General features: G+C 48.0%; 1 protein-coding gene across 3 annotated transcripts in view; it reads right to left on the bottom strand.

Annotated features, from left to right (window-relative positions):
• The window catches only part of GSG1L (GSG1 like), a 202,376-nt gene that overhangs the window by 78,557 nt on the left and 97,003 nt on the right, over positions 1 to 26,816 (bottom strand). The window lies entirely within an intron of this gene.

The following is a 26,816-nucleotide window of genomic DNA, read 5'->3' as shown; positions in this document are numbered from 1 at the left end:
CCTGGTTACAGTTACTTAGGCTCTTATTCTTTCCAGATTTATTTCCCTGGCCCTGCCTCCCCCAATTCTCTCACCCCTCTCCCCTGGGGCATTTCCTTTGTAAATGACTTACACATGAATCCTCATCTCAGTGTCTACATCTAGGGAACCTGACCTCAGACACTGGCACTCACATGTTATCCTCCTAACACCCTTATGAGTAGGGAGGTAGCACCCACTTTACAGATGAGCAAACTTCGGTTCAGAGGGACGAAGCAACTAGTCTACACAGCTAGATAGTGGTACCATCTGGGTTCAAAACTGGACCTCTCTGACGCCAGGACCTGTCATGGCTATAAGTTGGCAGGATGGAGTAGCCACTTTGAAATCATATTATTCTCTGCTCTTGGGCTGGTCAGAAGGGCCCATCTAAGCTGAGGGACACAGGGGTCCCTGGCCATGACTCTCATCTACATGCTTTCCAGCATCCCAAGCAATTCCTGAACCAGGATGGGGGAGAGGGTGGGCTTCAGTACTCAACAATCCTGAGGCCAGCTGGCCCCCAGATGTTGGGGGATGGGTGGGAGGAAGGACGTCACAAGGGAAAATAGGCCATGAGGATGCCAAAAGCCAAGCTGTGGAAGGTGGGCTTCACCCACGAGGCAGAGGCCAGTGGGGTCCTCAGGGTCTCAACAAAGGGAGGATCCCCCCATCAAGAGGTCCGCTCAGGAAGGATGCATGGGTGGATAGGCCAGCTGAAGGTCCCTGCTATGCTCCATGCAAGAGATGATGGTGGCCTGCCATGGCAACAGTGGGGGTGAGGACAAGTGGGGAACCTGATAACCCCCAAGGCATGGGCTCAGCAGACTCTGACTGTGAATGTGGTCACAAAAAACAGGAAGGAGTCCAGAGTGGGGCCATGTGTCCAGCTTGGGCAACTGTGCAGATGGTGAATGTTCTTCACTGAGAATGAGGTGATCCTAAGGCAGGAAGACAGTGGGCTTCCACATCAGTTGCAGGACCTCCGGCAGGATGTCCAGGATGTACCTGGAGCTCAGGCAGAAAGGTGCAGGCATTGGCAAGACATGGGCACTCATTAAATGATTGTCAAAGAGATGGTAACTGGAGGCACGAGGGTGGTTGAGACGCTCATGAACATCAGTCCCCAAGGGAACAGGCTGGGAAGAGGGCCGTGAGGCTGACATGATGGGTGCCCCACCCACCCCTGCCACAGCACTTCCGCGCACACTGCCCCCTCCCGGCATATGGCCCTCTCTGGCCCAGTGCTTGCCCTGGTCACCAGCGCCCACCCCCACCTTCACCCACCTTCACAGCAGGCTAGACAGGGTGTGTGTGGGGGGGGATTGATTCCACCCTCCACCCCCAGCTGCAGCCCTCAACCAATGCCTGATGAGAGCTAAGTACTCCAAGTGGGTAACGCTGGGGGGTGCCATCTACACATCTGTGTTTCCTGGGTGGAGTGGGAGGTACCACGAGAAATTGTCTGAGTCAAAAAGTGAAAAAGCTACTCACTTCTCTGTTATTTTAAAAATTCTTATCACCTCAATCAAGAGTCTCTGTTTGGTGCTAATGTGTCCTTAACACCTTTCTAGCACTTGTTAATTGTTTAAAACCGTGAGAGGGCTCAAAATCTTGGGCAATTCCTAGGTCAACGTGAAGGACACTTAGACGATTTCCTCCTGGGCTGGTGATTCTCCATCAGCCCCATCCTCTCCCATTCTCCCCCACCCACTGCTCTCTACCTTTCTCCACCCTGTTCTGTGCCCCAGGGACCTGACTCCTAGGAACCCACCCCCAGGCTGCCTGGCCCTCTGGATGAGCAATGAGGGGCACTGGCTAGAAATCGGAGGGTGGGAAGAGAGAAGTCAGTGTGTTTCTGCCCTGCTCCCTGTCTTGAGCCCCTTCTCTGGCAGAGGTTTCATTCTCTTCCTATGACAGCTCCCAAAGTTTGTGGGAGCAAAGCAGCTGTGGCTCTTACAGTCTTCCCACCCTTTCTCCTTCCCACCCAAGACTGGTAACGTCTCCCTTCTATAGCCAGCCTTTGGGGGCCTCAGACTCTTAGCCCTTCCCATGCCTCTATAAGGACTTTTTCATTAAAGTGCCTTCATTTGAACCATTTGGGGGATTCTGTTTCCTGCAGGGACCCTCCCTGACACATCATGGTTTTTGGCAAGGGATCCAATTAGAGCAGTAGTTTCAGCCAGCAGTCTCAGCGTGGGCCCCAACCTGCAGTCGCACGCAACAACGTGTGATGCTAATTCTTGGGCTTCGGGACCTGACTGTTGTAACAAGCTCTCCAGACGATCTTGACGAACCCTCAAACATGAGCACCACTGATCAAAAGTTCCCTTTTTAATGTACGTATAAGAAAGCGAGTCAACCTCAGGGGCGCCTGGGTTAAGCTCAGTTAAGTGTCCAACTCTTAATTTTGGCTCAGGTCATGATCTCAGGGTCGTGAGATGGAGGCCTGCGTCGGGCTCCATGCTGTGCATGGAGTCTGCTTGAGATTCTCTCTCCGTTTCCCTCTGTCCCTCCTACCCCCCTAAAAAAAGAGAAAAGTGAGTCAACTTCAGAAGAAGATTGAGTCAATGCTAGATGGTAGATGCTGGCGTGTGGCAAACACAGAGAAGGTGGAACTTGAATAATTAAACATTGGAAACCACTGCATAGGGCCTGGCCTGCAATCAGTGCTCATCATGATTATTCCTGTTATGGATGCCCACACGTGTGAATAAAGGAAATCTGAAAGGACAGTGGGCTGGCAGCCTCTAGCCGGGACAGTGGGGTCTTGCCTTGGTGACATCCAGAAAGTCTAAGGAATCACAGAGATGATTGCTTAGAGTCTCTGACTTTGGCACGAATGGCTCGATTTACAGCCGAGAACTGGTGACCTCCCAGGGCAGAAGAAATGAAATGGCTTCTCATCAGGTACGGGGCCCGTGGGGTGACAGCTAATCCTGTTAGCTGCTCTTTTTGCCTTTTTAAAAAACAGCTTCATAACACCAACTCTGACCCTCCATTGATGGAATTGATGGGTTTTCAAGAACAATTTCCCTTTCGCCCCAGTCCCTCCCTTGCTAAGAGAGTTTCCAGGACCAGTTTGGCTGAGTGGGAGATCACGGGTGGGAACTGTGTCTTGGATGTACGATCTTGGCCGGGGGCCTTATGCCTCTGTCCCTCGGTTTCCTCATTTGAAAAATGGGCATAATAGATCTGTCCTGAGCATTAAATGAGACAAGATCTGTAAATCACACAAGCCTGACACTTGGGAAGTATTCAAGGAAGCTAAGTGTTACTATTACTTCCTAATAAGTATAATTATGAGCAATTAGGATAATTATAAGTGGCAGTGGGGCACAGGCATGAAAAACAGGGACCTGGGCCGGCTCACCTCGGTTGATGCCTGGCTCTACTGGGTACTAGCTGGGAGACGGGGCAAGTGACACACTCCCATTGAACCTGTGTTCTCACTTGACAATTGGGAGTGGATGTAGTACCCACTTTGCAGGCTGTGTGAAGACAAAGCGAGTTAATAGATGAGCAAAGTGCTTAGGGCAGTGCCTGGCACACAGCAGGTGTTATGTAAGCACGAGCTGTTACTATTATTGTCTTTGTTGTTATTCCCATGGGATGTGGCCAAGGAGTAGGCAGCCAGAACAAGTGCATCCCAGCCACTGGACAAATAAAACCCTTCTGGGGAGCAGAGGGGAACTGTTGCAAAATCATATGAAATCCCAAAGCACCATGGCATTTCAAGATAAAATATTCCCCCCCCAAATCCATCAGTTTAATATGTCAAATCAATAAGTCATGGTGCAGTGGCTGCTGGCTGTGGGCTCAGAGACACGCCCCCCGAAACCCAGCATGTTAAATCATGTAAATGACGTGGGCCAGGACCTCTGGGGCTGGAAATGGCTTCATGACAGCTGCTGTTTGCAGAATGTCAATACTGAAGCTCAGAGGTGGGGATGCTCAGGGGCTGGGAGGCTTCAGGGACCTGCAGGGAGGGGTTCTGGGGGCCACTGAACCCCCAGCGCTCCATCTCCACGAGATGTTAGCCCAGAGAGGAGTTAGGATGCACCCATGTCACAAAACCAGTTGAGGGCACTGGGGTAGGGAGGGGGAGCCATGTCAACATCCCAGGTTGCTGGATGTTGCAAGACTGGGGAGCAGGGTAACCCTCAGAGAGGTGCGGGGATTGAGGTCTGGAGGGGGAAGGAGGTGGCCCGAAGAGGAGCCACAGCGAGAGGATGGATGGTCAGTTGGAACTCAGCAGCCCTGCATTCCAGCCGATGCTGTGGGACCTCAAGAAGGCCCCTGTGCCTCTGTGGGCCTCAGTTTCCCCCCCAGTAAAACAAGTGGCTTCTCAGACAAGCTGCCAACAGGCCGAATCCAGCCCACAAAAATGTCTTGTTTGGCCCACACATATTTTAAAAATATCTGAATTCATTATCAACATTTAAAAATAGGAGACTTCACATAAAATTTCATCCAGGTTTCTGGATTCGTTTGCAAAATGAGTGGATGCAGCAATACTGGACCTGCATTCCCATATGCTGATGACTGTAGGGCTGAGCTGGGGCTGCTCGCTTGAGACAGGGCACATAGGTCTGGGTCAGCACAGACCCCGCCTGAAGGGTTCCCGTCACCCTTTCTTGGCTCCCGTCTAGCTCTCATGAGTCTGAGTTTACAGCCCTCTATACAATGATGTCTAAAGGCATTTCTATCCTGGATGCGTTGCGTCGAAGTAACATTTTAAGACCCTACATGGTCCTCACATATCTCCATGTAGGAGTGAAATACCCAGCAAACCCTCGGTTATCCAGCTTGCTCAGGGATGGGGGGAGGGGTTCCAGCAAATACCACGCCACCCCACACACCAGGGTGCCAATTTTCAAAGAGTTAGATTAAAAGAAAAGACAATTCAGCTCTAAAAATATGCCCACATTGATATAATGGAGCCAAGAGCGGGGATCTGAGAGCTATTCCCGAGTCATCTTGTCCACCCCAGCGCCACATCCTTTGCATGAAGGCCTGAGAAGACTGGTGAGTTGCTGGTGTCACAGCGCTGGGAAACTTCCTTCAATGAGTCAGACGGAACCTTTTAGGCTTGGACTGGAGGTCATGGTGGCGATCCTCAGTGGCCGCTCTTGTAGGATGTGCAAAAACGTTAGCTAGCAGAGGGCTTGGGAAGAGAATGCCATTCAAATGCCAACGAGTGTGATGCTCTGGAAACACAGAGTCTGGGTGGAACTGTTTTCTGCATCACCATCTTTTTCTAGAGCCTTGGTTCACAAAGCAGCAACAGCTGCAGCCCCTGGGAGCCTATAGGAAATGCAGATTCTAGGTCCCCGCCCAGACCTACTGACTCACGGTCTGCATTTTCACCAGATCCCCAGCTGATCCAGATGCACGTTCAAGTGTGAGGAGCACTGCTCTGGAGGATGAAGTTCAAATGTCCCGATGTGGCATTTGATGCCCTTGAAAAGTGGGACCTAAGCAGCTCTGCCCACCAGCAACCCTCAGCACGGCTGCTTGCTGAACATTCCATGCCCTCTGGAGCCTCAGGCTTGACTCCAGCCCTCGAAGTGTTGGCCTCTGGTGGGGTCATCTGCTTCTGAATAAGGGTCTGCAAAGATACCCACATCCTGGTTTCTAGAACCTGCAAATATATTCTCTTATGTGGCAGAAGGGACTTTGCAGATGTGATTATGATCTTGGGACGAGGACATTATCCTGGATTATTTAGGTGGGCCCCATGTAATCACAAGGGTCCTTATAAGAGGGAGGCCAGAGAGTCAGATTCAGGAACAGGAGATAGGACAACAGAAGCAGAGGTTGGGGTGCTATGGGGTTAGTCACGAGCATAGGAACGCAAGCAGCCTCCAGAGGCTGGAAAGGCGAGGAAACAGTTTCTCACCTGTAGCCTTCAGAAAGGAACACACTCCTGCACTGTGATTGATTTTAGCCTCATGAGGCTTATTTTAGAATTCTGATCCCCAGAACAGCAAGATACGAAATCTATGCTGTTTTAAGTCGTTAGGTTTGTGCTATTTGTTACAACAGCAAAGAGAAACTAATATACCTTTTTTCTTCATAGAAGGTCACCTCCTCCAAGAAGCCTCTCCTGACCACCCCAGCCCCTGCTCTGGCCCTCGGATCCCCCTCAGCAAAGAAGATGGTCTCTCCACTCCTTCCAGGTAGATGCCGTGCTAAGATGGAGAGAGTCTTGGGGTCATAGAGGTCTGGATTTGACCTTGGATCTTTATCTAACCTCTCTGAGCCTCAGTCTCTTTGACTATAAGATGGAATCAACACGACCAAGCTTGCACGTTCTCTGGACAAGTCAAGAAGATCATGGCTGCAAAGCCCACCCCTAGTCTGGTTCCTGGCACATTGTAGGGCCTCAACAAATGTGGGTGTGTCAAGCTGACACTCTGAGCCCCAAGGAATGAGTCCTTCTCCTCCGAGCTCTCAAGTGGACAAACTAGTTTATCACCAGAACGGATTCTGACAATGCCTTACTGCCCCCAGAGTTCCGCAAGGCTCCAGTCCCCGTCAATTTAGAAATGACTCTAGCAGACATGCCCTTTAGAAACCGCTCTGTTGGAATCCGGGGACAGTCACTGAGCATTTGAGATGTGTCATAGTGACCTTGGCCTTCAGCACCACACTGCAATGAGTCTTCTTTCTCTTTAGAGTCCAGAAGCTGGCCTTGGACATAAGCTCTGGCCCACACAGGCTGGGGTCTGAGAGGAGGCTGGTAGCTGCAGTGTAGTGGGAAAAGCTTAGAAGGCCAGGTTTGGGTTCTGGCCCCCAGCCCCATGCTGCCCACCTCCCCCACCACCTCATTGTATTGGGCAAGTGCTCTCACCTCCCTGGGCCTCCCCTTCTCCCCAAATGGGGCTGCTGTGCAGGTGAAGGAAATAGAGCAGGGTAGGTCAGAAGTTGCATACTGGCCCAAGAACAAGTTTCTGAGATTTTTTTGTTGTTCTTCTATTTTCTGGAGTTTTTTGTTTCCTCTCTTTCTCTGTCTGTTGGCCTGTGTGTGTGTGTGTGTGTGTGTGTGTCTTCCTCTCTGGGTCTACGTGGTATTTTAAAAATTTTGAATTCCATGCCAACATTTCAAAATGGGAAAGCCTCATGAGAATCTAGATTCTTGTGGAAACCCAGCAGGCTGGGACTATGCCACCACCTGAAGACATCGGCTAGAGCCGAGGGGTGGCTACTCCCACAGGCGAGGCAGGTACTTTGCAGTTTGCCACACTCCCCACCCTTCCCTGTAGTATCCCACAGTAGAGGCTACAGCCCAGGGAATCACCCTGAGGGTGAGCAGAGACCTTTACAATGGAGCTGGAAGGAAATAGTGAGAGGAAAGAAAGAAGCCAGTATTCAATTGGGGACAGATATGGTCAGGGCTTGGGGAAGATGACAGGCTCAGTGGGTGGTGGGGAGATCCTGTCAACTGGATTATCCAGATTCAGTTTTTGCCCAGGACCCCAAGACTAGCTGTGCTCTAGCCCTCTGCTCTGTCCCTCCCTGTGGCCCCCTTAAAGAATCCGGGGTCCCTTGTGGCCCTGGTGGCATCTGATTTGCCCTCTGTGATCTTGACCTCTAGGGTGTGGCTTCACCCTGAAAAAAAGAGCAGTCATGCAGGAAACATATTTCCCAAATCCAGACTCTGTGTCAGGTAGTATGCACAATGCAGAGGGGAACAGGACTTGGATCCAGCCCTCCGGGAACTCCAAATTTAACTTCAGGGGTGAGACACACACCCAATAATGACCATGTTATATTTCGCCTAAGGAGCGCCAACCACCAGACTGGGCTCTTGCAAATAGAAACTCATTTCATCTCACAACACCCTATGACCTGGGTGCTATTATTACCTCCAAGTTATGGAGGGGAAACTGAGGCACAGAGTGGCTCATTACTCAGCCCAGAGTCACAGCTAGCAAGCGGCAGAGCTGGGATTCAGAGCACAGCAAGTCCAGCTCCACCCCCCCTCAGCTAGCCTCAACGAGCACATGCCAGTGGAATAAAAGGCACGTCCTGGTGCCCCCGCCCCCTGCCCCCAGGGGCCTGGCTGGGTCCTTCCAACAAGCATTAGAAATAGGTGCTATGTCTTATAGGTAAGGACACAGAGGCACAGAGGAGGAAAGTAATTTGCCCAAGGTCCCACAGCATTGGCAAGGGGAGTCAGGAGTGGCATCCAGCTCTGCCTGCGTGCCCCCCTCTCCCTGCCTCCAGCTCCCTACAGGAGTTCTGCACCCTTTCTGGGCCGCACACCTCTATGACAGCTGATGAAACCTAAGGGTTCTTCCTCTGAATAACGTCTTTAAATGCATAAAACAAACATATATAGAATTGCAAAGGAAACTAATTATATTGAAATGGAGTTATCAAGACATTTTTTAAAAAGTCAGATGTATAATATTAACCTACATGCTTCTTTATTAATGCATGAAATAACAAGGTCTAATAACTCCCATGGCTTCAAAGCAGTGAGGAGGGAAGTGGTATTTTCGAGATCTCTACAAACCCTGTAATGTGTCGTGAAAACTCTGATTCTGATTGGTGTCAAAGTCCCAGGTGGGGCTAGGAGGGAACTACAGACTGCCAATTAGAGGCTATGAGAGTAGAGATGTAATATTTTGCCACCCAAACTCTTGGATCCCCTGAATTTTGTCTGCTACCCCTTGGTAATTTCCAAGTTAAGAATCTCTGCCTGAAGGCACGCCTGGGTGGCTCATTGGTTGAGCGGCTGCCTTCAGCTCAGGGCGTGACCCCGGGGGTCCTGGGATGGAGTCCGGCATCGGGCTCCCTGCAGGGACCCTACTTCTTTCTCCCTCTGCCTGTGTCTCTGCCTCTCTCTGTGTGTCTCTCATGAATAAATAAATAAAATCTTAAAAAAAAAAAAAAAAGAATCTCTGCCTGAAGCAGCGGTTCTCAAATTTGCAAGTGCTTGTTAAAATGCACATTCCCAGGCTGCCCCCAAGGAAGCCGATGCCACAGATGTGGGCAGAGGTGGGGATCCACATGTTAAAAAAGCACCCCTGGTGGTTCTGCTGCATGGGCCACATTCTGAGATGGAGGGATCTTCTAAAAATATAAATGCCATTAATATATCTTGAAATCAGGGATTGTGATACCTCGGGCTTTGTTCTTCTTTCTCAAGATTGCTTTGGCTATTTGGTGTCTTTTGTGGTTCCATACAAATTTTAGGATTATTTGTTCTAGCGCTGTGAAAAATACTGGTGGCATTTTGATAGGGATTGCACTGAATCTGTAGACTGCTTTCAGTAGTATGAACATTTCAACAGTATTGGTTCTTCTAATCCATGAGCATGGAATATCTTTGCATTTGTTTGTGTCATCTTCAATTCCTTTCATCAATGTTTTATAGTTTTCAGAGAGTACAGGTCTCTAACCTACTTGGTAAAGTTTATTCCTAGGTATTTTATTCTTTATAGTGCATTTGTAAATGAGAGTGCTTCCTTCATTTCTCTATTTCATCATTAATGTATAGAAATGCAATAGATTTCTGTATATTGAGTTCATATTCTGCACCTTTACTCAATTTATTTATCAGTTCTATTTATCTGTTTATTTAAATAGTTCTATTTATCAGTAGTTTTTTGGTGGAGTCTTCAGGGTTTCCTATGTTTGTATCATGCCATCTGCAGATAGTGAAAGTTTTACTTCTTCCTTACCAATTAGGATGTCTTTTATTTCTTTTTCTTATCTGATTGCTGTGGCTAGGACTTCAGTACTATCTTGAGTAAGTCTCTCCTTTGTTGTAACCTTCTGGAGAGTTCCCATTGCACTTGAAATAAACCCCAACTCCCCGCCTGGCTTTCAAGATCCCACCAGGTTGTCAAGCCACTGTATACCCTTGGATGTCCCCTTACCCACCACACTCCAGCCACCTCAGGGCCTTTGCACTTGCTGTGCCCTCTGTCCAGAATGTTTATCCCCTAACATTGCTTGACTGACTGCTTCCCAGCTCAGATGTCACTGACTATTCCATCTAAAGTAGCTACCACCCCAACACATATGTCACTTTCAACACTTTACCCTGTTTTGTTTTTCATTATTTGAAATGATGTTATCTGGTAGTTCACTTATGTGTGGCCTGTTCCCTCTCCATAATGAGAACCCCATGCAGGCAGAGATTTTGTCTGGCATGTTCAGCACTGTCTTTGAGGACAGTGTCTGGCATGGCACAGGAGGCACTCAGTAAATATTTGTTAAATGAACGAATGACGAAATGACACAAGCATAGAGGAAGAAGAGGCAGCCAGACTCCTTCAGCAGCAAGCTAAGAGAAGCAAGTGATCCAAGAAGGAGGAGCCACTTTTATGAATGCCACCCAAAGGTCACGGAGAATGAGGATGGAGATGAGAAGAGGCCACATGCTTTGGAGATCCAGATCCTTCTGTGTGTGGAGAGGGAGGCAGATTTCTTCAGAGGCCGATGCCAAGGGGAATGTGACTTTGGAGGCTGGGATAGGAGCGGTGGTGGTGAGGCTGGCAGTGTAGACCCCATGGGCTTTAGTGACGGGAACCAGTAGGCTCAGGGAGGTTTGCGCCAAGGAGGGAGAAGAGGAGGGCAGCCAATCTGGTTGGTTCAAATCCCACCTCCTCCACTTGCCAGCTGTGTGATCTGGGGCGAGTTATGTAAATCTTGCTGGGCCTCAGTTTCCTCATCAGTAAGATGGAATGCCAATAACACCCCCATCAAGGGTTACAGTGTGGACTCGGCCTATGTGGACATAGAGCCTCACTGTGGCTCAGTGCTGGCTCTGCCCCAGACCTGGAACGCCGCCGTGAAAGGCTGCTGCCAGGAGCCAGCCTGGGCCAGGTTGGGCAGTCCGGGAAGTTTCTAGAGGAGGGTCCAGGGAAGGCAGAGCAGACCAAGAGCAGGAGTTAGGACTACGAGCATGGCTGGACCACAGGGGCCAAGTGTGAAAGCCAGAACTGGCCAGGGGAGGCCACTTCATCCAGCGGGCAGTGGGAGCTGGGGGAAGCCTCCTGTGGGGGGTGGAAGGGTCAGACCTGGGTGCCTGTCCACAAGATCGTGCCACCGCCACTCAGAGAGAGCAGGGAGGCGCAGCCTGCAGTCCATGCTGACCTGCGGGGAGACCGTGGTGGGATCCCTGAAGGCAAGGGTAGAATCTATGGCCGAGGGGATCCCTGGGGGGCTCAGCAGTTTAGCGCCTGCCTTTGGCCCAGGGCGTGATCCTGGAGACCCGGGATCGAGTCCCACGTCGGGCTCCCTGCATGGAGCCTGCTTCTCCCTCTGCCTGTGTCTCTGCCTCTCTCTCTCTCTCTCATGAATAAATAGAATCTTTTTTAAAAAAAAGAATCTGTGGCCGAGGAAGCAGCAGAGGCTTCAGCCCTGAGGACCCCACTAGTCTGACATGTGTCCCATGAAGGCAAGTACCTAAGGTGGCCCAAACCCCCACCTGACTCCATCAGCCCTTATGCCCAGCATTGCAACACACCGATGGTCCCAGGTGGAACCTATTCACAGCGCAAGGTGGGGAGACTCCGTCCCGGGGGCTATGGAGGGACGGCAGCTTCAAAGTTGATGTTTGAAAACATTAGAATGCATTGCTGATGTTTCAAAATGTTCAACTCTTACAGAGCAGGCCAGGAGTCCGGGGCTCAGTAGACAGACTGCAGCATCCACCCCCTCCCCACACTCTCATATTCGGAAGTCCTGACCTCAGGAGGGCCCCAGCCAAGACAGAGACCCTCTGTGATCCTCCATGAAGCCACTCTGCGTGTGCATGCCAACTGGCCCAGTATTCATTCACTCACTGTTGGGGCCACCTTTGCAATGGCCTTTAACTCCCCCATCCCTCCTGACTCTATCTCCTACCCTCCCTCCCCTTGCTCACTTCCTTTTAGTCAGATTGGCCTCCTTGCTGTTTTTCAATGCTCCAGGCACACTCTGCCTCAGGACCTTTGCACTTGTCATTCCCCCTGCCTAAATTGACGCTTTTCCCTTGGATCTCCCTCCCCTCCTCCAAGTGTTGCTCAAATATCATTTCTTAGTGATGTCTTCCTTGATCCCACTATGTCAAATTGCCAACACCCTCCACCAGCATCCTCTAGTCTTCTTCCCTTTTTATTTTTCTTCCCCTAACATTTATCACCATTCAGCAGCCAAAATGATCTTTCTAGAATGCAAATCAAACCTCCTTCCTTAAGTGTATCAATGCTCCAGTGGTTTCCCCTCACAGTCAAGTTCCTCCCAGGACCCTACCCACCACCCATCTGTCTAGCCTTTTCCATCCACGAGCATACAAAACTCATTCCTATCTCAGAGCCTTTGCACATGCTTTTCCACCCTTGCAAGGACCATGGATGTGAGAAGTCTCTTAATTTCCTCCTAAGTAAAGGCACAGTCCCAAAAATAAATGGGACTGACACTCTGCTTCCATGTCAGGAAGACGACAAGACCTGGTGGCCAGCTGCCAGGGTGTCCACCCCAGGGTGGAGCAACCCATATCTGGGATAAAGGAAGAGGCTGCATCTTGGTTCTATCCAACTGGAAGGAGTATGCACCCAGAATCGCTAGATCTTCCAACTTTTCAAAAGAAGCCAGAAATCCTGATTTTATGTGAAATCTCTGCATTTTGAAACATCAGCAATGCATTCTAATGTTTTCAAACATCATGTGAGTCAACTAAACACAGCTGAGTGATGGCAGGGCCCTGGGATGCCAGTTCCCAACCCTTCCCAGAACTCAGACACCCAGCCACAACTGAGTTCACCGTACTTCATTTTTCAGAGGGTAAAAGTTCATCCCAGAGGGGGCACAAGAATCAAACAAGGTCACACAACTTCCGCAAGATAGTGGACTTCAACCCAGGTCTTCTGATTCTTAACCACAGACACGTACGTAGCTCCTACTGTATACTAGGCTTGACCCCACAGATTGAAAAATGCTATGCAAGCCCATGTCAGCATCTTCAAGGCATGGACAGAATGAGGGGGGGAAATGTCTGTAGGCAGAAATCTTTTAGGGCTTATCCATGAGGGTGCAAAGGATGGGCTTCCTCGATCTGAGCAGGGTATTCATCTTGGCAGGGGGAAACTAATGCATGATTCTTCCCTGAGTCTCCCTTACTCTATTACACTGGAGCCAGACAACATATTTTCTCTTGCCACTGCCCTGCCACCCCCACCCCCATCACCACCTTGGCCAAAAGGATCCTGGTTTTATCACTCCAGCAGAAAAGTCTAAAAATATCTAGACTCACCAACTTCAGGGGTTTATTCTTTCATCTGGGAGGCACCCACAAAGCTTTTGCCAATATAAATGGCATTTCCTTTGATATTTTTAAAGATCAGAGAATCCAGGAGAATATGCAAGGTGGATGGGCCTTTGAGATCAGAGCTCCCAAATGCCTTGCGATTCAGGTTAAGGGGGAAAACAAAACCAAACAAAAACAAAAAACAACTTTCTTAAGGAGGCCCAGGAGGTTAGGTTTCCAGATAATTCACAAAAGAAGAAATGAATGTAGCTAAAATCATAGGGGAAAATAGATTAGGCCTCATTAGTAATAACATTTAGATTAAAGCATTCTTCAGACAGCCCTTCAAACAGCAAAGATTTTTGAAATAAGAGTTTCTGGTAGAAGGTGGTGGAGGGATGGTGGGTTTGCCCTGCAGGCACACTTACTCCTCACTCGATAACCATGCCACCCCCCCTCTGTTTCCCAGGCCCCTGTGCAGATAGGAAGGACAGGGTGACTTGTACTGGCCACCCAGCTCTATGCAGAAATATGCATCACTTTTAAGAAAATGCATAGAAAAAGCTGGTGCATGACCTTTCCGGCTCTCACCCCTGCCTGTGTTGAGATGTTGGTGTGTCCATCAGCCTGGGTCCCTGAGAGACCAAGTTTGCTTCAGTCTCGGACCTTCTGCACCTAGTTGCTCCCTCTGGAAGGATCTTTCCTCTTATCCTCACGTGGCTGCCTCTTCTTCTCCATTAGGGTCTCAACTAAAATGTCAACTCCTCAGACAGGACCCAGAAAGGCCCTAATCTATCCACCAATCCAACCTTCCTCTCCCTAGACCCTCCCCACTCTACCATCTTGTTTGTCTTCCTAGCAGCTTCCCCACTTCGAGATGACCATATCCTTGGCTCAGTCTCCTCATCTGTGAAATGGGCTGTCGCACAACAGTTCCTGAGGGCCCTTGCCTTCTCGACATGACTCCTGGGAGCCTGGTAGGTACCGATACCCTGTCTCCACCACCACTCCCTCTCTGGTACCCTGGACCAGACCCGCATCCGTTTTGGGAATAGAATTAGCTTTTCCTTGTAGGGACCAACCACTGTGCCCTGGTTCTCAGCCCTCGTACTGGGGTAGGGCAGACCACCCCTTCCCAGTTCCAGCTGGGCTGTGACCCAGGCCACAGTGATTGGTTCAGGGGTGGGTTTGGGATGCAAGCTGGGCCAATCAGAGCCAGTTGCGGACCTTTGCTGAAACATCTGGGAAGGAGGTGCTCCCTTGCCATTGATGGTTGCTCAACTGGGGAGGATGGAGACCTGGAACTGTTGGTGGGGGGAGCATCTCCTAGGGGCTATGTAGCACCCCCTGAGAATGGGACCAGCACAGGAAGGCCCAGCTGAGAGTCAGAAGATGGGAGGGAGCACAGGATCCAGCTGTGTGACCGGGTTCCACCCCTGACCGCTGAGTCACAGGAGCCGCAAATTCCTCCTTTGGCTCAGGCCTGTTGGAATGAGTTTTCTGTTTCTGCAGCCAAAACAGCCTCTAGCCTCCACTGTCCCTGTAAGGCTGTCTGTCACAGCCCCCGGAATGTTTGCTCAAGCTTAGTGTCTCTCCGGGGCTCTGAGCTCCCTGGGCAGGGCCTCTCGCCGCTCTGCCCCTCCACTGCTGCCCACAGCCTAGTCAAGTGACCAGAGGGGACCGAAGCTCACAGCTCCCGGTCCTTAATTGGGGAGGTTTCCTGTCAGTCCTGCGAGCCTCAGACTCTGTGATCTGAGCAATTAACCTTTCTGCAGAGGCCAAGGCCAATTATATCCCGGGGGCCATCTGTGACATCTGCGTAGCAGACCGAGTGCCTCAGCCTGACTCCTTGGTTTTTATAGGACAGAAGTGGCATAATCAATCTCTTCTGTCTCCACCCCTGTTGCCTTGGTCCAGGCCTGTGTCCTTTCTTGTGCTCGGCACAGTCTCCCATCTCCTCCCCACTTCCCGCTGGCCCCTCCACTCTCCCCAGATCGTCCCCAATGACCTCTGCTACCTCATCTGCAGCGTGACCACCCCACAGGCGCTTCGGCCTCCGTCAACTCCCTGTGTGGCAGCTTGCAGATGCGGCCCGGATTCTTCACCCCTCCTCGTGTCTCTGCCCTCTGCAGTACCCTCCACGTGGACTTTGGGCTCAGCCACGTGACTTGCTGTGGCCAGTGGGGTGTTAGTGGATGAGACACTAGCGCATTGCACACCCAGGGGTGCCTTCTCACTTGTACTACTTTCATCACCAAGAGCTCATGCTCAGGGTAGCCTGCTGGAGGATGCAGAACCCACAGGGTAGGGCTGAGTTCTAATCAACCCCACTGAGGCCAGCTTAGGTCAGCAACACTCTGCCTATGCCTAGACACCTGGGAGACCCAGCCAGGATCAGCAGGACACCCAGCCAACCTCCCCAGGAGCTTGAGCTACCCCTGTGTATTCCCACAACCCTGCACAGCTGTGGTTTGTATGCAGTGTTACTGTGGCCAGAGATAACGGACTCTTCTTCAATCCCCCACACATGCACCTCGCGCCTTTGCCAGTGCTCTCCTATCTGCCTGGCAGGCCCGCCCTGTCCCCATTCTGGTGTACCTGGCCAACTCCTATGCATCCTTCAATACCCAGCTTAAGCAACTCATCCAATGCATGCCTCCAGTAATGCCTCTTCCCACGCCACCCCAGTGGTCAGGGGCTTACCCTCCTGTACTTGTGCAACACAGCTCAGTTAAGACACGCTGGAGTCAGAGATGGTGGGTCAAGTCCTGGCATAATCATAAGAGCTCTGAGGGCTGTGGGCCCATTGCCTCACCATGGTGAGGATGGCAGCAGTTATCCTTCACAGATAACCCACGAGATGGGCTGAACACAATGTCTGGCACCAGTAAGCGCACCATACATATAACAGTTACTCCTGTTGCCACAATGCCATGATCTGCTTTGTTCATGAGACTGTGGACCCTAGAGATCAGGACTCACTCCCTGTTCACCACTATCTGCCTGCAGCCCTGCTCAGAATGGGCAAGGGCAATGGAATGATGGAAAAAGTCACCCAGTACCCACCATGACTCTGCCCTGTGCCCTGCCCCAGATAAGCCAGCACTGCTGAGTCTCTGAAGAGGGCATGAGCAGTCCCATTTAGCCACTAGGGAAACCCAGGTTCAGAGAAGCAATGTGACTTACCCATGATCACAGAGCAATTAAGTGATGTATACCCTTGCTCGCCCCTCCTGGTCTGGTCCACATTTGGGACAAAGATAAATGCTGTGACATCCAAGAGAATTCTTTCTCTTCGGGAGAAATAACAACAGCAACAGTAATATAGCTAGTATTCTGAAGCTATTGTTAATGTGAATATAAATATAATAATAGATAACATTATTTACTATCTTACTGGTGCTGTTCTAATCAAATGACCTATTTCAACTGATTCAATCTTCACAAAAACCTCTACGAGGAATGTACTATGATTGCCCCCATTTTATAGTCAAAAAAACTGAGGCACAGAAGGTTCATTGATTGATCAAGGTCACACAGCTGCTAAATATCAGAGCTGAGATCTGAACAGGCTCCCTGGTGCTGCAGAGCCTTCCAGACCCTGAGGTGGAAGGGCTCTTGCGGAGGACAGGACCCAAAAGGTTGAGACTGCATCCCAGCATCATTTCAGCCTGCAGCTAGTGCCCTGTTCTGGGGTCAGCCTGGCCGCACCACCACCACCTCCAGGCTCAACCCTACCCCTGCCTGAGCCCCAACAGCCTGAGACCTGGCATTACATGAATTACGTACTCAATGATCCCCAGTGTTCCCGCGAGAGATGCCCACATACTGTACAGGTACACACACCTTGTCCAGTGGGAGCCTGCCTCTTTTTCCTCAAGTACTCCCAGTTCCAGTTAGGCATTAAGCCTAAAGATCTGGCATCTTCCAACTTCACAAAGCTTTGGGAGGTAAGGTGGTATAAGCAATTACAATATTAAGATAAGGGATCCCTGGGTGGCGCAGCGGTTTGGCGCCTGCCTTCGGCTCAGGGCGCGATCCTGGAGACCCGGGATCGAATCCCACATCGGGCTCCCGGTGCATGGAGCCTGCTTCTCCCTCTGCCTGTGTCTCTGCCTCTCTCTCTCTCTCTCTGTGACTATCATAAATAAATAAAAAAGTATATTAAGATAAAAAATTATTAGGGCATGAAGATAGCAAGTGTTGGTGAGAATATGAAACAACAGGAACTCTCATCCCATGGTGGAGGGAGTATGGGTTGATACAACCACTTGGAGAACAATCGGCTTTACCTAGTGCAGTTGAAGATGTTCAGGTCCTATGACCCAATAGCCCTGATATCCCTTGTGCAAGAAATTCTTGCACCATAACATGTGTTCAAGAATGTTCAGAACACAGTTTGAAATGGAAAAAAAAAATGGAAGCACCCAAATGGCTATCAACCGTCTGATGGATAAATTATGGTATCGTCACATCAAGGAATACTATGCAGAAGTGCAAAGAAATGGATTGTGTACACACATCAATGTGGATGAATCATAAGAACAAGACATAAACAAGTTATAGAATAATACATATACTATGATCCAATCTATCCAAAGTTCAAAAATAAGCAAAACCACACAATGTATTGAGAGGTACAAACTTGTGGTCAAACTAGTTCCTTTTGAAGGAAGGGTCTGGAGTCTGGGGTTGGGGGACCCAGGGCTTTGAATCTAATAGCAATATTGTTTAAATCGGTGATCAGTACATGGATGTTCACTGCATTTTTGTTATTGGTATTTTGAACTTATTTTTATAAATATTCCTTTTTCTATATTCAAATATTAGAATGTATCTGTTGTGATATTTAACAACGTCATTTTTTAAAAAGATTTTATTTATTTATTCATGAGAGACACACAGAGAGAGAAAGAGAAAAAGAGAGAGAGAGGCAGAGACACAGGCAGAGGGAGAAGCAAACTCCATGCAGGGAACCTGACGTGGGACTTGATCCCAGGTCTCCAGGATCAGGCCCTGGACTGAAGGTGGCACTAAACTGCTGAGCCGCCCGGGCTGCCCAACAATGTCATTTTTTAAAGGAAAACAGTAGTTAAGGTGGACTAGAACAAGGATTGGCAAATGATTAATTACCAAGGGGCCAAATCTGGCCCACCTCTTATTTTTATAAATAAAGTTTTATTGAAAAAGTCACATCCATTTGTTTATGAATTGTCATAGCTGCTTTTATACAGGCCAGTGCAGAGTTGAGTAAATGCAACAGAGATCATATGGCCTAGAAAGTCAATATTTACTATCAGATATTTACTATCTGGCCCTTTTTATAAAAAGTTTGCCAAACCCTAGGCTAGAGCAATGAGCCAAATGCACAGACTGAACTTATTTATTTAAAAAAAATTTTTATGATTTTTAAAATGTTAAAGAAATATACGCTCATTGTAAAGAATTCAGAAAATATAGAAACATAAGAAAATAACAATTTTCCACATAAAGTCATCACCCCGCTATAACCACTGGTAAAATTTAGGGATATTTCCCTCTTTTTCTTTTTTTTTTCATGCATCTGTACCTTTCTCCCCCTCCATAATCAGAAGCACACTGATTATGTGATTCTGTACCCTGCTGTGTTCACTTAATATCATCTCAGGAGCATTTTTCTGTGTGGCTTAATTACATTCAATTTTTGCTATTATAAGTAATGATGTGATTAGTATCCTTGTACACACATTTTTGTTGACAATATGAAATATTATATAGTCATCCAAAATGAATTCTTCAAGGAATTTTAATGACATGGAGACTGTCACAGCTGCATTATTTATACCAGCAAAAAAGACTTGAAACAATATAAATTGCCTGGCAGTAGGAGAATTGTTATGTGAACTTGGTACATCATTGGATGCAATATTCTGTAGCTCTAAAGTGTGATGGTCACAGAAAATGTAAAAATGGCTATCTTTCTGAGTCTCGGTTTCCTTATCTGATGTTTTGAAAGCATCGAACACAAATGAGCCTGGCTGTAGGTTGTACCTCTGTGTCAGAGCTATTAATACTTAAAATAATAATATATAAATGGGGGTGGGTGGATGAGGGAGGAAGGATACAACCAGGCTGATTGGTCAGTCCTGCATCCTACCAGCTGCTCAATATTTTGAAGATTGCCCCTGGCTACGCCCACACCTAAGGAAAAATAACAAGTGTCTGAAAGGAGTCCAGCAAAGTGGCAGGCAGCACTCTTCTGGCTCAACTTTGCAGCCCTGTAATTACTGCTCCTGTATCGTTTGTGTGATAATCAAAGGGCTGTGATCCCAAATGGGCTTTGAGAAGAACCTACCTGCAACCAAGCAAGGAGCTCCTGATTGCAGGTATAACTAAGCCACTACTACACAGGTACTGATTGAAGCTAAGGCCAGCCCAAGCTTGAACGAAGGGGCAACCGTTGGTAGGGACAGAGAAGCATTTCTTTCCCAGAGGAGGTGTGTGCACATACACACACACACACACACACACGAACACTTGTGCACATGCATGCACACATACACAACTGGTTTCAAAAATAGGAAGTAGAGAGAGGGGCAGGACGGGGTCTGAACACGTGGCATGCCGCCAAGGAAGTCTGGTGATTTAGGGGGCGTTTGCCAGCCTTCTATTTTAGATATGAAAGAAATATTTGAAAGCAAAGAAATCCATGAACAGCAGAAGGCCTTGTGAGGCCATAAATAAAGATTGGGCTTCCAGGACAGGATAGTGAACAAACAAATGACAGTGGAGAGTCACCCTGGCTTCCCGGACTCATGGGCCCACGCAGTCCTCATTCATTCCACAAACGTTGATTGAGCACCATGCCGGGCACTGTTTGAGGTGCCGGGGACATTGCTGTGAACGAAACAATGAGTCTGCTCCCTTGGGGAGATTGAAAATTAATGAGCTAAGAAGTAAATGAGATCTTTTCAGATAGCAACAGGCATAGCAGAGTGGCTGAGGGAACAGAATGGACAAAGGCACAGAGGAGGGGTGGGAGAAGACTTTAATGAAAACACCTTGAAAGTCCATTTAACCTAGAGCTCAGGATGCCTTAATCTGAGGCCAGAGAAAGAAAGTGGAGCCAGACTGCAGGAAATCTGGGGTGCTGGGTGAGGATTTGAACATTCCTCCTAAGCCAGTGGAGAACTATTCACATTTGAAGAGATGAGTATTAAACCATCTGTTTGTTGCATATTGAATACAAAATTTATACCAGTCATCTTTTAGTTGTAAGGAGGCAGAAAATGCAACCCAAAGAGGCTTACAGAAGAATAATTTTATCAGCTGAAAGGTATAAAGGCAGACCAGCTTCAGGCTCAGCTGGATTCAGGGCTTGGTCCTCTATCTCTTGGCTCCACCTTCCACTCCGTGGCTTAGGTCTCAGGCTCTATGCAGTGGCAAGAAAGCTGCCCCAGGCCAGTGGCATGTTGGCAAGCTGGTTCTCGGGGGCCGGGGGGCGGTGAGCGGTAGACAAAAAAGCCCCTGATTTGTAGCAAATGCTTCCACTATGGCTGATTTCGAGCTCCTGCATAAGTTCCCTAACTTGCTGGACACTTTTATTCCTGGCTGGTGCTCCAAGCTGATGTATTTGACAAAGACCCATAAAATGCTATGGGAGACACCTCCGGGAGCATGCAGTCTTGAGATGAACGATTTACAATTTCCTTTTCTTTACCCATGGCAGACATTGCTAATTGATCATGGCACTCTCCCACAGATCCTGGGCAATGTTCACGATCCTTTTCCTCATAGCTGTCTAGGTAGGCACTGCCCAGTAAATAGAGAAGGGATGGAAGATGAAATCTCTTTGTTACCCTTGAACTAGTCCAATTCCATCATGAACCAGAATGGAAACAAGCCTAGAGAGGGGTACAAGTGGCCCATTTCACTGAGCAAGTTATCAGCAGAGTTTGAGGATGCCCCAGGTCTTCCAACTCTTAATCAAACCTGGCAATATCCAAGATGCCTCATATAGAGGGAAGAGTTGGAAGCAAAGAAAGTTCGAGAGTATGGGGATGCCCAAAGTGGTGATGGCTTCCCACTGCTGTTCGAATGACCTGCAAATGTCTGACTTCCTCTCCTACCACTCTCCCCTCATTCTCCAGGCCATTCTGTCTTTCTGTGCTTAAAACATGCCAAGTTCAGCCCCACCTCAGGGCCTTGCAGGATCTCTCCCAGGGGCCACAGAGACATTCACCAGCAGCTCCATGCTAATGCCCCTCTAGCTCAGCCTGCAAGCCCAGTAAGAGGCCCTCACTTTTTCAAAAAATACAGCAAAACCCCAGAGCTGAGTCTCACAAGTCTACTAGAATCCAGCATCCACGATGATAGCCAAGATGATGGAAAGCTCTGAGTGGCCAGGCCTGGACCCTGGGCCCACCCCTGGAGAGTAGAGTCAGCCTCTTCCTGACCACACAGACTGGGAGCGATGGAGAATTTACAGCACAGTGGCAAAGGGGGGGGGGGGAGGACAAGCTCTGCATTCTGCCCTAGTTGATAATGATGTAGAGTCCATATCATTTGATTTTCACTTTGAAGGAAGAAAACGAGAGACAAGGTGTTTAGATGCTTATTTATTCCCTAAGATCAAGAACAAAGGATACAGAGGGGAATGGATTTATCCCATATCTCCCTATGAAGGTCCTTCCAACCCCACACCACGTGGCATTTCAGAGGGAGCTAACCTGGGAGAAATATTGAGGAATCTTGCCTGGGGGGAAGAAACCTCCTATGATATGTTCATAATGTCCTCCAATGAGGCATATTTGAGACCCTACAGTGTCACTGTACTTCAAGAGAACAACAACAAAAATCTCTTATTGTCTTATTTTAAGCTACTATTGAGACCTGAAGAGCCAATACTCACTTCCAGGTTCCTGTAACATTCAGGCTTAGTGGTGCCAGGATCAATTAGCAATGTCTGCTCTGGGTGGAGGATTGGGGAATGGGTGGTGTGCATGCTGTGTATTTGCTGGCCCTCCTCTATGGACTTTCTTGGATTCTAGCATGGCTGCCTAAGGCCAAAAAGATCCCCACCTGGACCTGAGCTGTCAGCACACTGGGTCAACTTAATTAAAGTGAGCAGAATTACTAAGTCATTATTTAACGAATGTAAAGAGGTTACAGGAGTTGTTGGAAGCAGGCATCACCTCCAGGGGAACTGCTGTGCTTTCTATCCTCCACCCTGGCTGCACGGCCCTCTCTCTTTTATCATCTCTCCTGCTGTAAGTGTTTTCCCCGTTTGCTATCTGATCTTGCAAAATGGGAATGAGACATGTTTTGCTCAGGAAAATGCAGAGCAGCCCAAGGAGCGTGGGCCGGCCACTGGGTACAGCCACCATGCAGGGAAGCTGCTGTTCATCACCGCACGCTGCTGTCACCCTCCCAGCAGCCTGTAGGAGCCCTGTGATGGGCTGAAAGGCCCTCAGGGAACCTGTAATTAAATCCCAGAAGATTGCCAATTCTCCTGCTGGTGAGGGGAGAAAAGAGCAAGGCACAGCAGGCGTGTCCAGACAGGGCTGAGTAGAGACAATCAGCTAGGGACAGAGGCAGCTTGGGCTGCAGTGGCCAAGAGCAGACAATGTGGGGAGCTGGGGATATATCCAGTCACAGGGAATGAAGGGCCAGATGTAAACAGGTGATTTCTGGCCAGGCCTAGGCTGAGAAGGACGAGAAGGACTTTTACATTCTGTCAAATGGAAAGAAGTCAACCCAGATCCCTATCCATTCAAATATCTGTGCCCCATCAATCCTCCTGGTAAACAAACATTTGCTATGACTAGAGCCACTTTTCAAAGCATAAATCCAATTGTGTCACTCCCCTGCTCTCAACTCAGGACTGATGTTCGGCAAATTCACACCCGTACAGCCGTTCTGATGGTTCAAATATTGAAATACTTTCATATCAGCTCATACCAGTAAATAGTTGCTCTCTTGAGCACCATCTCTCCCCAGCAGTGCCCCCCACATGTACACTCCTCCTGCCCCTGTCTCCAAGCAAGACCTGAGGTTCCCCTTCCAAGACTCACTCCAGCACCATGGCCAGCACCTGTTCTTACAGTCGGTGTCTGTTGGTTGTTAAAAGATTTTGAGTATCGCTTTTAGGACTATTTGAAGTCCATAGCCGTTCATCTGGCATATTCTTTTTAACTCCTGCCCCTACTAACATTACCAGCTTCATCTCCTCAACCACAATGAACCCCAACTCCATTATTCCCCACCATTCTCCCTGCCTGGGTCTCCTTTTCCCACATCTTTCCTCAAAAACTCCTACCCATCCTTAAAGGCCTTTTCAATTGTGCCCCAGCTCATAGAGGTGGGCTAGGAAGTCCAGCTGGGGTAGTGGCTGGATAGCTCAGATACCACCCTCTGTATATCTAGATCCCTGTCTTGGTTTCTTTTCAAAGTTCCTGTTTGGATGATGTGTCCTAGGCTGTAATGCCCTCCTAAGATGAGGACTCTGCCTTGATTATACATGTCACCCACCTTTTTTGGCATCAGTGAGACACAGAGAAGGAGACTATGGAATCAAGATGTTAAAATTTCTGATAAGTAATGCCAACCCCCAAAAAAACACCAGGAGAGTACCTGTTGCCTTCCCCCAGCCAACTCTGTCCTCTAAGCAGCTCATAATAAACAAATTCATCAACATTTCATTTATTTACCCTTGCTGTGACCATGCCCATACGCATCTCCTTTATCCATCATCCATCCCTCCTGCCCTGAAAATGACTTATTTCTCTCTCCTCTGCACTAGTCTAGTTCTTCTATCTCTCTAGTGGCCATAGGAATGTCAAAACTGCAGTTTTCCCCCTCTTTATCATGGCTGTGTCTCCAAGTATCTTACTGCGCAAGATATTTGTCTGATTCCATTGATCCAATATACTCTATTTTTCCAAAAACAACCATAACTACAAAATATTTCCCAATATGCATAGCCCAGTAATTATTATTTTTCCTTCACATACATATAACCAAATACATCTTATATGCTTATTATTTAACTTAATAAGTTTCTCTACTTGATAACAATAGATTAGCTCCTGATCAATATTACCAATCACCTTCAGGAGAAGATGCAGATGCTGACCTGGATTTACAGTCCCTGTGACTCCCCATCTCCTTGCCCTTTGCTCATTCCACATTTTGCTTTCTTTTATGACCCAAGCCTTCAGCACTGCCTGCTGGACAGTTCCCCAGTACCTTTGGCCGCAGGATATGAGTCCAACAACGGACAGTGCTCAATCCTACCTATCATTGTTTTCCCCAATCATAGACAGGTAGAGGTATCCCATGCCGATGCTCATTAACCTCCTCATACCCCCTCATCCTCCACAACTGCTTTATCATGTTGTGATTTAAACATACTATTTGCATGTATTTGACAAATCAAACCAGTATTTACTGGCTGGGTAAAGCCTGCTGCTGGAATATGGACTGAACATGACCATAAAGCTTTACTCTGCTGCCCCTAGCCAGGATGCCTATGTGTGGGACTGCCTCTGTGTGGCACAGCCTCTGTGTGGCACTCAGCACCAACAGCCATCTGGGCAACACTTGCTGAGCTACTGCCTCTGTCCCTGCGTTCTTAAAAGGCTCCATACCCGCTCCCAAGATGAAGACCACCTCCCACTCCCACATCCTTGATACACTCTGTCAATCCCATGCCCCATGACAAAGGGGGAGACTTCATCAGAAATCCATGGTATACAGTGTGCCAAAAAGAGCAAAACCAGAGAGTATCATGGGAACCATTTTTTATAGACACTCAGAGGTAGTGTACCATGGCGATTAAGACCACAAACTCTGGAGCCTGGCTGCTTGTGTTCCAATCTTGTCTCCCACATACTAGATCTATGACCTTGCACAAGTTCACAAAGGCCCAATCTCTCTAGGCCTCAGTCTCCTCAAGGTAAAATGGGAATAACAACAGAAGCTTCTTCAGAGTGTTTGTGAGGATTAACTCAATTTAATATGTATGAAATGCTTAATGTTTAGTACTTATAAATGTAACATTTATGCTTACAAAATACTTAAATCAGTAAGAGCAAAACTACATATGTGCAAATATACATAATGCATATGTAAATATACATAAGTATATATCACTATATGAATATATATCATTGTATATGGTATTATATATTTAGTATATATGCTTATTGTACTATGTAGTAAATACTACATATCATAGAATACTATATACTATATATAGCACATTCAGTATAATGTATATGTATATATGTGTATTATGTACACACATTGCTAAAGGTTACAAGAAGTGGAGGGAGAAATGAACAGGATTACTACCCTAACACAGCCATCATCATTTTTAAAAATCATTTTCTTCTGATCTCTTTTCATTTGCATACGTTTCTATACCATGCTAGACCAACATCTTGTGTCTTGAGTTTTTGTATGCATAATGTCATAATGTTGTTTCATGTGGCTACACAACCTTAGAGTTTCTTTCTTAGTGGCTGCATAATATCCTAGAGAGGCAGACAGACCTGAATTGACTTAGCTATTGTCCTTGTATCTGCCTGGGTGCTTTAGGCTGCAAGTAACAAGATACCCTGATTCTACTACCTTAAACAATAAGAGATTTTCTTATCTCACATAAAACAAACCTTGGAAGGAAAGCATTTCTGGGGTTGATTAATTTAGCTACACAACAATATCATCACAAAGTCCTTCCCATATTTGTGCTCGGTCATCCTGACAGTAACAGACGATGGGTTGTCCTAATTTTGACCCCTACGGTCATAATATGCTGTCAGCAATCCAGACTGAAGTGGAAGACACTCTTCTATCTCTTCTAAGAGTGAAAAAAGTTTTCCACAGTCTCCCAGCAAAACTGAGCCACACACCTACTTCTAAGCCAATCACTGTCAAGGGGACAGGATAACCTTGTTGATTTAGATCAATCAAGATACAGGCTGGGGATACAGGCTACATTCCCCAGGAATCATGTGGATAGCTGAACAAAAACAAATTCCTTTTGGAAGGAGTCAGGCAGGGTGGACAGATATTGGGAAGACAGCTAAGGGTATCTATCTCATTCCTTGTCTGGATGTTTCACTTACATCCAACTTGAAGGAGCAATTAAATCTGAGTAGAGATTAAAATTCATAAAGGAGGTGGCATTTGATCTGGGTTTTGAAGGGTGTGTAAATGTCAATAGTGGGAGGGGCCAGCATTTCAGGCTGCAATTCCAGCTTGAGTAGAGTCAGAGGGGCAGTCACTGAGGGGCATTTTCCAGGAAGAATGAGTGTCCCTGGGGAGTTGGGGCACTGGGTGGTGGAAGAGGGGGAAGGGTAGAATGTAAGGCTAGACTGAGGCCAAATTGGGGGAAAATGTTTAAACACTAACTAAAGGAGGCTGGACTCAGAAACCTAGAGCCAAGGGAAGCCACTCAAGATTTCAGAGAAAAGAGACACAGGAGTGCTGATTTGGGGAAGCCCAGGTGTGAATACAGGATGTGTAGCAGGGGAGAGGTAGGCAGAAGGAGATCCCGTTAGGAGCA

This window comes from Canis lupus, chromosome 6 (assembly GCF_003254725.2).
Source record: "Canis lupus dingo isolate Sandy chromosome 6, ASM325472v2, whole genome shotgun sequence".
Lineage (NCBI taxonomy): Eukaryota > Metazoa > Chordata > Mammalia > Carnivora > Canidae > Canis > Canis lupus.
This window is presented reverse-complemented; position numbering and strand designations above follow the sequence as displayed.